The sequence below is a fragment of the Rhipicephalus microplus genome, unplaced genomic scaffold (genome assembly GCF_043290135.1).
Source record: "Rhipicephalus microplus isolate Deutch F79 unplaced genomic scaffold, USDA_Rmic scaffold_27, whole genome shotgun sequence".
In the NCBI taxonomy this organism is placed as follows: Eukaryota; Metazoa; Arthropoda; class Arachnida; order Ixodida; family Ixodidae; genus Rhipicephalus; species Rhipicephalus microplus.
Genome location: NW_027464600.1, coordinates 3,373,005 through 3,386,777, shown reverse-complemented (window position 1 = coordinate 3,386,777; position 13,773 = coordinate 3,373,005).

The following is a 13,773-nucleotide window of genomic DNA, read 5'->3' as shown; positions in this document are numbered from 1 at the left end:
CCGTATTTCGTGGAAGAGGTGATCGAGCTTGCTGTTGGCGTGACCGAGCTTGTTGCGGTCTTGCAGAGCAAAACGAACCCACTAATGCAGCTGGCGTCGGTGGTTTTTCTGCTCTTCGTGCATTACAAGACACCCACTTGCCGGCAAAGAAAGCAGTAGTGTCTTTTCTTGCTTCTTGCGTACGAGAATCGTCGAAGTATACACCACCGAATTACCGTAGTAGCGTTTGCGAGCCGCGACAACAACCGGGTGACAGCGCATCCATCCCGCGTTCGCCCCGTAGTAGATGGCATATTCGGCGGCGCGGGGCGCGTCCAGTGCGAACAACGCTGCGTTTCGGTGGCAGGGAAATTTCGGTCGCTGTAGAAAGCGGATGTTTCAGTGTGAACTAGGCATTATAGATGACGTTAAAATCTTACTCTTGTAGGCGGAGCACCCAACGACCGAGGCGACCAGAGAAGTTTTTCAGTGACGATAGCCAGCACAAGGCGTGATGGTCTGTAATAACTGTGAAGTGGCGTCCGTAAAGATATGGTTGAAATATTTGTATGGTCCAAACGACAGCAAGGCACTCCTGCTCAATTATGGAGTAGTTTTGTTCAGCAGCCGTAAGGGCACGACTAGCATACGAAATAACTCTTTCCCGTGAAGTGGCATCCCACTGTAGAAAAACTACACCAATGCCTTGGCCACTCGCGTCGTTGTGGAGACATGTAGTTGCGTTCTCGTCGAAATGACACAGAACAGGGTCGGATGTTAAAGCATGCTTGAGGGCTTGAAAAGCACGCTCGCAGTCGTCGTTCCAAGCCAAAGTTGATCCGGATGTCAGCAGCTTATGCAGTGCGACCCGATGGCAGCAAAATGGCTAATGAAGCGGCGGAAGTAGGATGCCAGGCCCAGGAAACTTCGTAGGTGTTTCTGATTTTCTTGCCGAGGGAAGCGTATCACGGCAGCAAGTTTGTCAGGATCCGAGCGAACGCCATCTTTGCTGACAAGGCGGCCCAACACCTTGATGTTCTTGTTGGCGAAGTGGCATTTCTTTGTGTTTAGCTGAAGTCCAGCATTAGAAATACACGTCAAAACTTTGTCTAAATGATCAAGATGCTGACGAAATGAAGAGGAGAAAATGACGATGTCATCTGGATAACAGACACATGTTTTCCATTTTAGGCCGCGTAGAACTGTGGCAATCATGCGTTCAAACGTGGCAGGAGCATTACATAAACCGAATGGCATCACGTTGAATTCACACAGCCCGTCTGGTGTTGCAAAGACAGTTTTTTCTTTGTCCGCTTCGTGCATAGGTATTTGCCAATAACGAGACCGTAAATTGAGGCTGGAGAAAAATTCAGCGCCTTGCAGAGTCAAGTGCGCCGTGGACTCGTGGGATCGGGTACACGTCTTTGCGCGTGATCTTATTAAGTGCTCGATTATCGATGCAGAATCGCACCGAACCATCCTTCTTTCGGACTAGCACTACAGGTGATGACCACGGGCTGGACGAAGGCCGGATAACATCTCGTTTGAGCATATCAGCAACGTTGTTCTCGATTATTTTCCGCTCTGCGGATGACACTCGATATGAGCGGCGGCGTACTATTGTATTGCCTTCCGCTTATATTCGATGTACGGCGACGGAAGTGTGACCCAAAAGCTTGGAATTGACATCAAATGAAGCACTGTGTTTTTAAAGGATACCCAAAAGTTCTTGCTTTTGCACTGACGAGAGATCGGGATTTATTGTGGCTGTTAAAGCAGCCGTTGTAGCATCGTCATCATTACTCGTAGAGAAAGATGGCGCGTCTGCGTGAAGAGGGCACCAAAGTAAGTGGCTCGTTATCTGTGAAGCAAACCACACCGGTGCCCTGGGGCAGTGCAACAGGAGAAGAAGTAGGGTTAACTGCCGTAACTAATGCTCTGCCATCATGAAAGCGCACCAGGCTAGGAGCGATGGTAAGCCCAGCAGAGATGTAGCGTCCACACGGTGCCAGGAACACATCACCAGTACTTATCTTATCTGATGTCAGGGTCAGAATATGCTCATTACCGGGAGGAATAAAACAGTCATCAGTGGTGACGAAGCGCTGGCTATGAGCATCTTGGTTGATTGATTAAAACTTTATTTTTGTCCTGAGAAGACGCAGGGGAGACCCCACGCCACCTGGCTAATCCCACGTTGGGACCGTCAAGCCGAGCTTGCAGGCCCGTTCACGGGCACTCTGGACGGCCAGGGTTTGGTCCTTAAGTTCGGGGCTGCGTAAGAGCGCAGCCCACCTGTCCTCGCTGAGGGCGGGGCCGATGGCTTCACCTTCCCACAAGACATGATTGAATGTGGCTAACAGTCCACAAGCGGGGCAATCCGCACTTGGATACCGTTCAGGGTAGATGGCATGAAGAACCACAGGGTTAGGATACGCACTGGCTTGCAATAGTCTTAGGGTGACTGCCTGCGCCCTGCACAAGGCCGGGTGTGGGAAAGGGAATACCCTTCTTGACAGATAGAAGTGCTTTATTTCGTTGAACGTAAGTAAGGGTTCCCAGCGAGGCAGAGGGACTGTGGAGGCAGCGCGGTCAGTGAGTCCTCGCGCGGCGTCGTGTGCGCCCTCGTTCTGGTTAGAGGTAGGGCCCTCAATCAACCCCAGGTGAGCGGGAAACCAAGTGAGAGAATGGGGCGTGATACTCTTGACGCTTTGGAGAATGCGGAGGGCCTGAGGGGCTACCATCCCGGTTTCGTAGGCTTTGATAGCCGCTTTGGAGTCACTGTATATTGACTCTCTGCAACTATCTAGCATAGCCAGCGCGATCGCAACCTGTTCGGCTATCACGGGCTTCGATGTGCGTACTGTGGCGGAGCAAGTGAGCCTGGAATTCGAGTCGACGATGGAAACAGCGAATGCCTCTTGTTGGACATATGGCGCAGCATCCACAAAGCTTGCATCAGTGGGGTTGCTACGGACGTGCTCGAGCAGAGCTCTACCCCTGGCCCTACGCCGACCGACGTTGTGCGCAGGGTGCATATGGCGGGGAATGGGTGCGATGCGCAGCTGAGACCTGATGTTTCTGGGAATCTGCATGGAATCGGGGCACTGGTCAATAGAGTTGAGGCCCAAATCATCGAGTATCTTGCGGCCCGATTTGGTTCCGGAAAGCCTGAGCAGCTGTGAGCGCTCTTGCGCCTCGATTATCTCTTCGAGTGTATTGTGAACACCGAGCTTGAAAAAAAGGTTTTCAGTGCCAGTGCTTACAGGCAAGCCGAGCGCGAGCTTGAAAACCTTTCTTATGAGGGAATTGAGCTTACTTCTTTCTGTAACATGCCAATTATACATGGCCGCCGAGTACGAAAGGTGGCAGAGCACAAACGCATGTATGATGCGGATGAGATTGTCTTCCTTGATTCCGCGGTGTCTCTTGGTGATCCTCCGAATGAGGCCGATAGCACTTTCCGTCTTGGTAGTGATCTGTCTCAGTGCAGCTCCGTTAGCGCCGTTGGACTCGATATACATTCCCAATATTCGGAGCGAATCCACTCTTGGCACTGGGGACCCGTCACTAGTGAAAAGCCGTATTTCACTTTGAGACGCAGGTTTCCAGTCACGGTGGCCGCCGCCTCGGGGCCTTTTCTTGTAGAGCAGAAGTTGAGATTTCGATGGGGAGCACTTGAGACCGGTGGGACGGAGGAAACGTTCGGTCACGTCGATTGCGTGCTGCATGGCTTCCTCAACTTGCCGTCGCTCCCGCCCCTGCACCAGATGGTTATATCATCTGCGTAGATGGTATGATTGATTCCTTGAATCTTCGCGAGTTCCTTAGAGAGCCCGATCATCCCGATGTTAAATAGTGTTGGTGAAATAACTGAGCCCTGAGGCGTGCCGCGTGAACCGAGGTTGATCTCTCGTGAGAAGTACCCTTCGATCTTGAGCTTGGTAGTTCTCTGGTAAAGAAAAGATCTCACGAAGTCGTAGACCCTCTTCCCTAGCCCTAGGCTGGCAATAGACTGGAGTATGAATTCGTGAGAAACGTTGTCGAAAGCCTTCTCCAGGTCTAATCTAAGGATGGCTCTGGTATCTCCTGTGCTCCGGTCGATGATCTGGTGCTTCATCAGCTTCATGGCATCCTGTGTCGAGAGACCAGCTCTGAAACCAATCATATTGTGGGTGTACATGTCATTGGTCTCGAGGTGCACCTTGAGTCGGCTCAGAAGGGCGTGATCTGCGACCTTACTGACGCAGGAAGTTAAGGAAATCGGTCTTAGATTATCTATTCCTGGTGCTTTACCAGGTTTCGGGATTAGAACTGTGTAGGTCGTCTTCCATTGTACGGGAACTTCCCCACCGCGCCACACCTCAATAATCTTTTCCGTAAGGAATTCGATGGAGTCATCATCAAGGTTCTTGAGCATCTTATTGGTTATGCCATCAGGGCCAGGGGCGGATTTGGCATTTAGGGAAAAGAGAGCCTGCCGTATCTCGGCCACAGTATAGTCCTGGTCCAACTCCGGCACGTCGCACCCCGCGTATACTCCGGAAACTGTGTGGGTTCAGAGCTATCCGCGACTCGCAGATACCTGTCTATAAGCTTGTTGACAACCAATTCGTCCGGGGTAGAGTCAGTAGCAAGATGGATGGCTCGCGCGAGGGATCGCCTCTGACTGGACCTGGTGCTGCCCTGATCGAGAAGGTGTTTGAGAAGACCCCAGCTCTTCCCAGATCTGAGCTGACCCTCGATGCTCTCACAGAGCTCATGCCATTGTTGTTTACACAAGGTTTTGCAGTGCTCCTCGATCGCCCTTTTAACCTCGGAAACCTTCTTGCGGAGCCTCCTGTTATGCTTCTGTCCCTTCCACCTCGTGAGTAGGGCTTGCTTGGCTTCTAGTAGGTGTGCCAACCTGCTGTACATGTTTTCAACATCGAGGTCAGTGACGACCTCCTTGGTCGCTGCCGTGGCGTCATCTCTGATTCCTTTGTACCATCCTTCAAAGTCTGTCCCAGCCGTTGGTGCTCACTCAGCTCTGACTTCGCGAAAAGCGTCCCAGTCGACCACCTTGAATTTTTTCGTCCTAAAGCGGGCAATCGCTAAGGATACCTCCATGATGTAGTGGTCACTTCCGAGGTCTAGAGCCGTGTTGACCCATTTGACTCCATCTATATTCTTCACAAAAGTCAGGTCCGGGGTGGTATTCCTACATATGGAGTTTCCTCTCCTAGTGGGGAAATCCTTGTCAGTTATAAGCGTTAAGTCGGCTTCTGTCGCAGTCTGCCATAGCTCGCGTCCTTTTGGGGTATCATACATGTATCCCCACACGCTGTGTGGGGCGTTGAAATCCCCTACAACTACAAGGGGGTAACTACTGGCCATGCTCACAGCCCTTTTGAGGAGAGAGTTTGCTCTCGCCCTGCGATAACTGGGACTGCAGTATACGTTGAGAATAAAAAGGCTATTTTTTCGAAGACCCTTCTTGGGTGAGTTCATTATAATTTCAGTCGTTACGTACTCAATGCCATCGGCAACTGCACCGAGGTCACGCGATAGGTTATTGTACCTTTTGCTGATAAGTGTGGCAACTCCCCTACCTCCTCAATGTAATGACGCTACTAGGTAACCTTGGATTTTGATGGGGGTTCCAGAAGCAACTTCCTGAACAGCGATGATTTGGGGCTTAACATCGAGAGTTCTTAAATATTCCTGTAGAATGGGTTTTTTGTGAGTAAACCCGCCACAGTTCTATTGCCAGATTCTGAAGTTTTCGTCCACACTATATATGTTTAGGCTGAGGGGATGGTTGAGCAGCTATAGCAGCCCGGAGGATCGAGCCCTCAGTCGGTGGCGCTAGTACATTGCGTTGTGCTGGGACCTGCAAAGGAGTCGGACCGGGGTCTCTCCTCGCATCGACCTCTTCTAACTTGCTTATGCGTTCACTCAGTGCTCCTAATCCCATCTTTGGATGCGCCACGGCTTCTTGAATTTTCGCTAAGGTAGCCTGCATGTTCACAAAGGAAACCTTGAGTTCCGACAGTAAGTTTACCGCCTCTTCTTTTTGTGTGTTCTCAACCGCTCGGCGCTTAGTTCCGCTAGGCCTATGAAGTGCCTCAGACGTATCCATGGCGACCGGGGCTGGGGCGGGCTGCGCCGAAGGGGGCGAGGACGCGAGCTTTCTAATCTCCGCCATCTCCGCTGCTAGCCTGCTCATTTCTTGCTTAAGCTGCGCGTTTTCTTTCCTCAGCTGCTCGTTAGCTCGTCGCATCTCGTCGAGCTCACTCGCGTGGGGAGAACCGCGATTCGATTCGTCGCCTCTAGGAGACTCACGTCTTCCTCGGGCTTTGTCGGCCCAGGAGAGCGTCGGCTTCTTGCTGTTAGAGGTGGTGGGCGTGCGGGAGCGGGACCTAGTCGGCCCCGGCGAAACGTGCCCCGGCTTTTAGTTGGATGGAGGCTGAGAAGTGGAACTTCCCCGGGCACGTTCTGTCGACCTGGAGCGCGAGCCGGAACATCCCTTGGTGGCACCACGGCGCCTGGATGCGGAGCGGCTTCCCGAGCGTCCCCTGGAACGGGGGCGTCCTCTGCGCTGAGCATCCGTGATGGGTGACGAAGACTGGAACTCGTCCGCAGTGTCGAGGTGACGTTGCGGGGACGGTGACGCAGCACCAGCCATTCTGGCACGCTCACTGCAACGACGGCGCACAATGTACGGGATCTTGAACCTTTGAGCACAGTCTTTGCTAGCCGTGAAATGCTGGCCACCACAGAGTTTGCACTTGGGAGTACACACATGTTGCTTGTCAGGGCTTGCGGCACCACAGCCTCGGCAAATCGTGTCACCGGGAGTGGGGCACACGTCAGCGCGATGACCGAAACGGCCGCACGCATAACACACGTCGATTTGCTTGCGGTAGAGTGAGCACTGCATCAGCACTGGTCCATACCTGACAAAGTTCGGTACACGATACCCGTCGAAAGCGATGATGACCGTGCCAGTTTGGGCTATTCTCTTGGCTGCTAAGGCGAGTGGATTATTTGTGTTGACAATCTTCGCATCGATGACGTCAGGGCCGTCTTGAAGTGGGACGTTGCGAATCACCCCTTTGCAAGTGGAGTGTGGGGCAGTCTCATAGGTACTTAGCTCGTGCACCTTGCCTGATATGAGTATTTGCTTCATCCGAACCTATCGGTCTGCGTTTTCGCGCTTGGGAGTACTGGTAACCATAATATTTTGCTGCAGATTCGGGCATAGAGTATCCTGGCACAAATCTTCCTGGCTTATGCCAGCGGCAACTACTATTGCATCAGCCACCGTAGCTGCACCAATTTTCGAAATATTGAGTCCACCTCTCGGGCGGATCACAATCTTGATGTCATCTTAAGGAAGGGAGGGCATCTTTCTCGCGCGTATTACTTTGGACTTCAGCGCAGCACCTCTCGATTTGCCGTGGCGTGCGCCCGGCTGCGACGATGGCGCGTTAGAGTCAGCAGTGCGTGTTTTGGCGCCAGCTCTTCTGGCCCCAGCGGACTGCCAACATTTATCTTGAGTGAACTCTTCTTCTGAAATATCCTCTCCGTGCACTTCATACTCCATCGTGAGCAAATAATTCCGCGCACCGGGCCTCTGAAGGGCCGGCCGCAGGCGAGAACAAGCCCAGCAAAAGCGCGGTCTCCCGAGCCACTCGTTAGGGTTAAAGAGGGCACCGCTCCACAGGAAAAGAAATTGTTCCTAACTTGACAACAACTCACTCACTGTGGTGAAATATGGTATCGGTAGGATCCTGATAACTTTTCGGAACCGATGCGAGCAACAGTTCATGAACACTTGAAGAAAAAACTCTAGAAACACAGATTTAGTTGCGCGTCCACAGGAGCCGTACGAACGCAGCCTCCCATTCCGCGTCTCCCATCTCATGAGCATCTTTATCGGACGAAAGCGCAGTATCTGATATGCGAATGACCCTCTGACGGCAAGATATCACGGCTGAAGCTGCGGAGAGAAAGTCCCACCCTAAAATGAGCGCATTAGTACACGGTGACAGAACGAGGAACTGTATATGGTGAAGGATGCCCTCAACAAAAACTCGTGCTGTGCAAACACCAGAAGGCTGAACGAAAACCGCATTAGCACAGCGAATGGGAGGGCCATCATACGGTGTCTTCACTTTGCGCAGACGGGAACACAAGTCCACACAAATAACTGAGAGCGATGCACCTGTGTCCACCAAGGCTTCAGTCCATATACGCTCAACACACACTGAAAGTACATTTGAAGGGCGTTCCGGAGGAGTTCGATGCAGTCCGCCAGATGCAGCTTTACCTCCTGAAGCTGCACTATTATTTTCACGGGCGATGATCAGACGCCGTGGTAGCCGGACGAAGTGGTGAGGAGGAACGGTGCATAGGTGACGGCGAACGACGGCGCGAGGAGCGGAAGGTACTGGCTGCATCGAAGTGCTGTGGAGATGGTGAGTGGCGTTGGTACAGTTGGTATGGGTGGCGATGTTGCGGAGCAGGAGCAAACTCATCCCTCTTGAAGTCACCATAGCCCGCCTTTCGTCTTGTTGACGTCGGCGACAGAACCGTGAGATGTGGCCACGTATTCCGCAATAATAGCAAATCGGTCGAGATGAATGCCAGGCATGGATAATGCTCACACCTAATATATATATATATATATATATATATATGAACTTCATTTGAACCAGATTCTTTGTACTTCTGCCCGAAGGTGGGTGGCCTCCTCAGCACAGGTAGCCGTGGCTCGCTGCCGCCACCCGAGCCCTGTTCAACAATCGCAGCTGGTTTTCAGGGTCTTGCATCACCAGAAAAGCCTCCTACTGGTTTTTGAATTCTTCCTCTGGATCTTTCTTCCTCTTCATTTTCACGTGGCGGTGACAACGGAGGTAAGTCCAGATTGTTGTTTCACTCCAGAACCATGTGGCACAGAGTGCTGCGCGTGTCTGACGCGCAAAACTTGCAGTACCGCCCGTAGGTCTCGAGATACATTACGTGCATCAATGATTCATGTGGGTAAGTTCCGTATTGGAGTCTTCTCCAGGTCACTGCTTGTTTTTTACTCGGAGTGTTGTGTTGTGGTGGGTACTTCTTTCTCTGCTTCCTGTAATGTGCCAAAATGTCTGATTACTTCTTTGGTATGCGCTCATGCTCGTAGTGACAGCCATTGGTACGTGTTCCCAGAGTGTCGGAGATGGCTTGTAGTGTATGATCTGAAGTCGTGGCGTGCGCTGCCTTCTTCCCACGAGAGACTCATGTCTCGGTGTCCAAAGGATGTTTCTTTTGTTCATATTGGTGGTTTTCAAGAAATGTAGTGCTGGCTTTCCAATCCTTCCATTCATGTATCTTCCGCATGCCTTTTGAACATCCGTTATCACTGTAGCCCATGTCATATTGCGTGTAGCGCTGGCCAGTGCTATGCCGAGCTCTTCCACTCTACTCGCGTCCTAAGCATGCATGGATGTTGCTCTCAATTCTTTACCGATTTCGTCGGCCATGCTTATAGCAAAACGGTCATTTGTAATATAAGCTGTTGCGTCCATGTGCCTCACATCTTCTTTGCTGTTGGTTCGTTCCAGTATCCGCTTGAGCAGTTTTATCCTAGTCAGTCTTCTTCCTTTATCATACTCGGGATGCATGTTACTTGGTAGATTGATTATGTGCAAGTTATTTCTGATCTCGTACCGAATACGCCGAGGGACGTGCATGTCATCTTCGAAGCGGTAACCCAAATATTGGAGAAGGGGTCTACCCGTATTGGTCAGCTAGTCTTCATGATGTGCATCCACGAACTCTTCCCATGTGTTTTACCCTCCCATTTTGAGCAACTTTGCCTTGGATGTGGAAGGTGACAGGCCCGTGGCAATTGTGTCGCCCTTTATGATAAGAGTGTTATTTTAATCCTCTGGCTATTCTTCATATCTGCATACGGGACCCCGCACGTGATTATGCGTGTGACTAATGCACGGGTAATTTTCGTGCAGTCGTCTTCTTTCAGGCGGTGGCTTTGGTTGTCAGCCTTTCTATAAGGTTACTCGCTTGTTGCCTGGTTTTGTGAACCTTTTCTAACTCTGCTCCCCCGGCCCGATCCTTTTGAATAATCAGCCCAAGAATGCGTAGCGTTGAAACCTGAGGAGTTACGATGCCTTTCATCTTTACTTTCGGGTCCTGTGTCTGTGGTGGTTGTCATCTTGAGCGCTTGCTTAGCGTTAAGAGCGGAGGCTTTTCTGGTGCGCACGTCAGTACACATGCTCCCAGATATCTTTCTGTTCGGTCGACCACTTCCTGCGGAGCTTCTTGCTGTTGGTCTATGGATCCCCCCGTAGTCCGGATGGTAATGTCGTCAGCATGTACTACAAGGTCGATCCCTGATATTTGTTTGAGTTCCTTTGGTAACGAGCTCATCGCCAGACTGAAGAGAGTTGGAGAAATTACTGAGCCTTGGTGCGTGCTGTTCGGTGGTATTTCAAACTTCTCAGAGCACTAGTAGCCTATTCCCACTGTAGCTGTCCTTTTTTGAAGAAAGAGATCTAACGTAGTTATCCACCTTCTCTCCGCAATTACAGATGTTAAGATGTTGTGGTATGGCTTCGATCGACACGTTGTCAAAAGCTCCTTTCATGTCTAGTGCGAGGATGGCTCTCTGGGTGTGCGTCGCTAGTTTGACTATGACTTTTTTCTTGATCTGTAGTAAGATGTCTGGCGTGGACAGGTGAGCTCTGAGGCCGGACATGGTTTTTGGGAAATGTCCGTTGTCCTCGAGATATTCGACCATGCAGTTGTGCACCATGTGCTCGTGCAGTTTTGCAGCACATGAGGTCAGGAATATAGTTCTTAAGTTCTGAATCTTAATCGGCCTGTTTTGTTTAGGAATCATGATAACATCATTGTGTTTCCATTCCGCTGGTGCTTTATTGCTGCACCAACAATCATTGATATATTTTAAGGGAGCGTGTAGAGGTGGTTCGTTTCGATTCCAGGGTGTCTTGTTATTTATTCGATCGTTGTCCCATGCCGTGTTCTGGATGAGCGCGCTGAGCAAACGTGAATGTGCAGCGATCTTCGGCTCCATAACGAAGAATTTCTTTTTCACTTCTTTAAGCATGTCTTACCCATTGTTGATTCCCACTTACATCCCCTGTGGAGGGCGCGAATGGGCCTCGAGAAGCGTTGGCATCGTCACAAGTGCAACTTCAAACCTAAAATGCGAGTCTCCAACCTGGTCAAGGAGGCGCAGAGTATTATCAACAACTGGAAAAAAAAGCTGACTTGAAACTTGTAACAAGCTTCAAGGAACCCTAAACACCAAGCGTACATAGGCTATACTGAAAAACATCCTAGCCAAGAAAGAGGCAAAGAATACAGCAAAACAGAAAGTACACAGCCACTAGTATAGAAGAAGAAAGTTATGGAGAAAGATTACAGCCTGCAAACTTTGAAGTACAGTGTGTTTTCAGCACATGTGGATGTCTTGCAGATGTGTAGAACTTCTCAGTGCTCTAATGTAGGAGAAAAATTAACCCCGAATCTGCATGTTAACCTGCAAATGCCGTCGAAAGACGATAGTCTTGCGTCTGGAGCGAGTGAACAAAACGTACATTTTATGTTCTGCGCAACAAAATCGGTGAATGGTATTCTGGAGGCGCTGGGTTAGAGTGCCTTGAGCATGTAGTGGAGGCAAACGAGTGCATTCAAGCACGTTAGACGCGAGTGCCATCTGGCAGTTATCTTCGAAAACGAAGGCGTGCGCGCCCGCGGAGAAAGATGCGAGCCTGTCTTAGAGGTGATAATGCATAGAACGCAAAGCGATGGGCAGGTGCCACCACCATGTCGTCTTAGCAAAGCGTTGGAAACATTTACCTTTTTGAGCATCGCGTTACACTGTCAGTGCAGCGCGATAAACGCTACAGTCCTTAGAGTTATTTGTGTGTGCCTCTTCTAGTATAAAATCACACATGCAAAACATCGACGTGTTGTTATGGTGCCTCAGATATGTGCAATAATTACTTTTTAATTAACAATCGCACAACTATGAGCGTTAAATCTTGAGCAATATTGGTGGGCGCTGCGGATGGGATCGGCCGTTTGAGGTATCATTAAGGGTGGACAAACAGACAAATGTACAGACAGACAGAGCAAACTTTTTTTATTGAAGGTCCCCAAGAAAGACTATCCTCTTTAAAAACAGCACATATCGACCTTAAGTAGGCCCGACCACGCCCCTTTGTGTACACCTTGACATGACCCTTCAAAATTAGTGAGAGGTCATATATGAGCGCAAAACCTTCTTTTCACCGCCTCGTGCAAGCGGCGTTTACAGCGCCGCAACTTTTCAAACCTTCAGGGGCCCGCGAGTAACGGCCACGCCTACTTCGGAAATTACGCTCTATCCGTGAGACTTCGACAGCCGGAGAGAAACGCGCAGGTGCGCAATCTCGGAGGCCATTATTACACTAAACAGCACTCTGCTTTCTCTAACTTCAAAATATTAACCTGGGGCAATGTCTGGGTGCATGGCACCCGCAGCTCTTGCAAGCATGAACTGGTTTGTGTTAGGAAAATCAGCGCCTAGAAGCGTGAACAAGCTCGAAGTGATAGGCTGTTCGCGGTTGAATGTTACTTCATGATTGATTAATATGTAGGGTTAACTTCCCAAAACCATCACATCATTATGAGAGTCGCCGTAGCAGAAGTCTTTGCAAATTTCAACCACCTGGAGTTTTTTAACGTGGCCCACATCCGAGCACATGGGCCTACAACATTTTCGCCTCCATCAAAAATGCAGCCGCCGCAGCCAGGATTCGATCCCACGACCTGCGGGTCAGCAGCCGAGTACCTTAGTCACTAGATCACCGCGGCGGAGCAGTGAATGTTACTTCACTGTGAATATCAGTGCAATATTTACTGCGGTATTTTTCTTTTATTTTCAATCCCGCGACAAGTTATTACACAGGCCATTTCCGCCGTCGCGAGAGAACCGGAGTGGCTTTCGAGAAGGGAACAGTGTTTATAAATTTAAGGTTGGTGCGACTCACACTTTATCAAACGAGAGATGCGAGAAGCTAGCGTGAGTAACTAGCAACACATTCCCCTCGCGAGCTGCAAACGTAGCCATATCATCCCATCACGTAATGGACAGAGGATGCTACTCGACCTATAGGTACCCATTTGTGACTCACACGCTCTCTTTATTGTGATAATGTTCGCTGCTACCACCAGAACCACAACAAACGCTGAATGAATAAATAAACCCACCTTTGAAATAAATTTCGTGATTTCGTGCCGTTGTATGATCCCACGCTCTGGTGGTATGGTGTGGTATGTCTGCATACTTTTTTTCTTCCTTTCTTTCGCTCGGGCTACATTGATAATTCAACTTCTCACTCCATAATTCCCGCGGAACGATGTGGACTGAGAACCTATCGTGCTGCGCTGCTTCGTGTAATTTATTAATGCAAATCTCGTAACCCAGCAGAATGCCTTAGCGACCTCTCCTGCTGCGGTAGGTGAGCCTGTACGCCAGTGTAGAAAAAAGTAGAATACTGCACAGCGTAGGGCCTATAGTATAAGGTAGTATAAGGAATTTCCCGTTCTGGTTCACTTTTTTGTACTTCCATTTTCCTCTGTGTGACGGTGTTGGTAAACACGCCACCGTGAGCATGTAACTGCACAGTAGCCCAATATCATTGACAAGTAACAGACAACAATGCCAAGGAGAAGGAATGGTGCCTCGTGAATTTTCGTAAAAGGACCTCCTAGGCCACATGCTGGCTTTCATGAAGT